We start from the raw sequence: 4,400 nt of genomic DNA, 5'->3' as shown, positions 1-4,400 counted from the left end.
AACATATTAAAATAACAAAAAAATATATGTTAAAATATATGGATGGAGTCAAAAACCATTATATGTATGAAATAACATTAACTTTATTATAAAGTATATATATATATGTATATATATATGTATATATATGTATGATAGTGTAAAAAAAAGCTATCATAATAGTGATTTTAAAAAACAAAATAAAATCATTAAAGTAACTTAAAATGTAAAAACTAAGTGAGCAAGGATTAAAAAATGTTGAATGTATCTTAAAAAATAATAATGAACCATAAAATAAATAAAAAGGAAACTCAATTAAAATAGAATAAAAATGGAAGGGACAAATTATAAATGAAATGAACTATTAAAATAAAAAGGGACCAGCGTGCGACATGTGTGAATGCGCAGGGACCAAATCTGGAAATAATCCAGACCCCAAACGCAGCGCTGAAGCACGAACCAAAGTGCAAACACGCGCAAATTACAGGGAAAATTAAAAAAACAAAAGAAATACAAATATAAGCTGACTGAAATACAATGCAAAAGGGGAAGGGCTTATCACGAAATTATCCCCTCTCCGCCAGAAGCGCGCGGATCCTAGGGGGCCATCGGGTCGGGTCGAAACTGGTTGGCCTAAACGGCACCGTTTTAGAGCCACCAAAATAGGCCCTAAACGGTGTCGTTTTGTGTCTGTCATTAAAACTAAGAAAAACCCCTAGAACTAATACTCTTAACTATTTTGGAACCAAAAACAAAAAAAAAAAACTAAGCACCCCATTTTCCACTCGGTTGAACTCTAATTCCCTTTTGCTTAAACGCCGATCTACCACCACCATCGGCGACCGGTATGTTCGAACCTTGGAAGGATGGCTTTTCAGCCTTGAGATCCCTTTCAGCTTCGATTTCAACAAAGCGAAAGAAGAAATATGTGGCCTATTCGTAAGGTAAGGCTCCTCTTTCACTTTTTCTTTGTTTTCTATTACAATGATGAATAGATCGAAGGAAAATGAACCCAGGAAACGCAAAAAAAAAACTTCAAGAAAGTTAAGCAAAAATCACCTTTTTTGTTTTCTTTCTATTTGGTTGCTATCTATTGTGTAAAAAAAATACATTCTTTCTGTCTTGGGCTTTATAGCCGATGAAACAATAAAGAAAAATACAAATTTTTTCCATTTTGTATTTGCTGTTGCGTTTGTCTCTTCTTGCAGGTATGGGGTATGCGTGACGCATGTACGAGACTGTATGTTGGCGTACAGAGGCGCGGGCGTGGCTGTGGTGCCATGAGGCTGAAGGCTGCTGTTCGGTTGCGACGCAAAGAAGTAGAAACCTTAGGGTTTTTTATTTCTAACATGTTTTGGGCCATTTGGGCTTGTAGTAGGTTTGAGCTATAGGCCATTGTAATGATTTTGGACTTTGGACTTTGATGATGGACTGTTAATATTTGGATTTTTATTTATGTATTATTTTGACTTTGTATTTTGGTTCTTCTTCGGGCCCGGGCAAAAATGGCCCATTACAACAGTTTGGTGGGGGTAGCAGCTAAATGGTACAATCAGTTGAGTCGAAATGGAATTTAGCAATTGATTAATTAACCGAATTAGATCGATTCGGCCGATTAATTCAGTTTTAATCGAACTATGAACACCTCTAGCTCAAATAATCTTTTTTCTTGGGATAATTTTAATATCACTTTGTTTTTTCATATTGACCTAATGAATTTTTAGAAATTTATTGGTAAAGCTCAAAAATTAAACTCTAATTGATATATAAGAGACTTCAACCTTACTATTAAGATAGAAATATTTGTATATTAGAGAGATATTTTAATCTAAGATTAGTTGCATTTCCAATTTTACAAATAGTATAACCTACAATAAACTTCTTTAATGAGAGTAGTCTCATGAGGTAAGGAAGTAATTTTGTTTCAATATTTATTTACATTTGCTTAAATTTAGCATAAAATATCACATTCAAATTTTGTTCAAAATTAATTCATATTTGAAAATGGTTTAACTTATTTTTCTTTATGCAAGCTCACACTTTTAATTTACTTTTTGAAATTAATATATGGCAAATTTTAATATTTTCATTTATTAAATCTTAAACTTAGATTTCTTTTAAAGAGAAATTTTCATTGATATGAAAATCATTGCAATAAAAAACTGAGTTACAAATATTTTAGTACATTAAAATTAAAATTTAAAGAAATACATTAAATAAAATGGCATGAATGCTTAATTAAAAGTCAAGCCATATGGGTAAAACATTTATTCCTTGGAAATAATGTTAAAAAAACACATGAATACCATAGGTACAAGCCACATCATTAGACGTCAGCTTGCTAGGGGAGGTGAGAGTGGGGAAGCAAGGCCCTGCCCCCTAAAATTGAAAAATTATATTTTTACCCTTTAAAATATATAAAACTATAAATTAATAATGGTATGTGAAGTTATGCCTCATATTTTTTAGCTTTTCTTCTCCCAATTAAACCTTAATTAGTGTAGGTTATTTTAATATTATTTGACATACAAATTTAGCTTATAAATAGGTCATTTTTCCACCCTAGAAAGATAATTCATTACACATTTATGTATTAGCTTTTACAAGCTTTTAGAGAATTTTGTGTTTATGTTTTGAGGGTTCTTATTTTGGGTTTCGGGGTTTAGCTTTATCTCCATCTTTTGTATTTTTTTTGTCGTTTTAGTGAAATTATCTTTTCCCGTGATTTTTTATCCTTTTCGGGGGGTTTTCACCCTTTTCGGGAGGGTTTTTCACAAAAAAATATTTGTATTTGATTTTTTCAATTTTTTTTCATTATTTTACCTGTTTGTTTCTTAAATCAGGTTTATCTCCAACAAACTGGTATTAGAGCTAGTTCGATTTCTACAATCAATCCGTACAAATATGGCAACAAAAGGTTTGATATTGATAAGTTTGATGTCATCATAAATTTCAATCTGTGGCAAGTCCGAGTGGTGAAAATTCTAATTCAAGGCGATCTTGAGAAGGTCCTTACAAAGAAGAAGCTTGCAGATATGGATAAATCAAAATGGGATGGGCTAGAAAAAAAATGTTTTATCCACGATTTAATTATGTCTAACAAATAATGTGTTTCAAGAGGCTTTAATGGAGAAAATGGCATTCACCTTATGGAAAAGGTTAGCAACCTTCTACGGGACTAAGTCTATGGCTAACCTATTAGTGCTAAAACAACGGTTGTACACGTTTTGCATGAACGAATGTGGGCACCTTAGAGATCATATTAGTCAATTTATTACTCTTTTAAATGATTTAAAGAACGTTGAGGTTCAGATTGACGATGAAGATCAGACTATGCTATTGTTGTGCTCTTTACCCCTTTCATACAAGTCTTTCGGGGAGACCTTGATTTATAGTAGAGATAACCTCTCATTCGAGGATGTGAAGGGTTATATGTTGAGTAAAGACAAACTCGACAATGATTTTGGTTCAGATAGCAAATCAGATAGGCAAGCCTCGGTTATGGTAGCATTAAGGAAGTGGGACAAGAGATGTCGCTATTATAAGAAGTTAGGTCACGTTAAGGCATATTGTTACAAATTGCAAAATAAAAGGGTTACTAAGAGCAACAAGAAAGATTTAGCTGGTGCTAATTTGGCCAATGATAAGGGTGATGATATCTTGTTGGTGTCAACAAGTGAAAGCTCCGAGCTTACGTCCGAGTGGATCTTGGATTCAGGGTGCTTTTTTCACATATGTCCCAATAGAGACTGGTTCTCTACATACAATTTAATTGAAGGTTGAGTTGTGCCCATGAGGAATGACTCACCCAGTAAAGTAACTGGTGTTGGTACTGTTCAGATTAGGATGCATGACGAGATAACCAGGACATTGTCAGATATCAGGCATATGCCTAACTTAAAGAAAAATCTCATCTCCTTGGGAAATTTAGACTTGAAGGGTTGTAAAGTTAACATCGAGTCAAGAAGCATTAAGGTGTCCCATGGGGCTCTTATTTTGATAAAAGGCAAAAAGAGTGGCAGTCTTTATGTTCTGGAAGGATCAACAATTACTGGTGAAATAAGATGTTCCTCGTCTATTGAGGAGTCGAAGTCGACTCGTTTGAAGCGGAGGCAACTTGGTCATAAGATGGAAAAATGTATGATCGTTCGTATAACAAATGTTCTCTTTTAGGTGCAGATTTTGAAAAGATAGGTCACTGAGTTCGTGGAAATTAGACCCGAGTCAATTTTGATTTGACAGTGCACAAGTAAAAGACTAGAAATCTTCCAACTTCTAAGTACAATTTCGACTCAGTTTATATCTTGCATAGTTCGAGATAAGCTCGTGGCGGGCTTTGGCAAAGGTGTTGTGGAAATATGAGTCACTATGGAGATTTGTAGAGTTATGTATTGTATTTTTCAGCTTTTCTTCTCCTAATT

The 4,400-nt window shown here is 33.6% G+C and overlaps 1 long non-coding RNA gene across 1 annotated transcript; it reads left to right on the top strand.

The window, feature by feature from the left end:
• The first annotated feature begins 305 nt into the window (after positions 1–305).
• On the top strand, positions 306–1,455 carry LOC107936613 (uncharacterized). Its single transcript, XR_001694435.2, has 2 exons — positions 306–923; positions 1,188–1,455. It is a non-coding gene; the product is annotated as an uncharacterized lncRNA (long non-coding RNA).
• Positions 1,456–4,400: the final 2,945 nt, after the last annotated feature.

Source organism: Gossypium hirsutum, chromosome A07 (genome assembly GCF_007990345.1).
Source record: "Gossypium hirsutum isolate 1008001.06 chromosome A07, Gossypium_hirsutum_v2.1, whole genome shotgun sequence".
NCBI lineage: Eukaryota > Viridiplantae > Streptophyta > Magnoliopsida > Malvales > Malvaceae > Gossypium > Gossypium hirsutum.
This window is presented reverse-complemented; position numbering and strand designations above follow the sequence as displayed.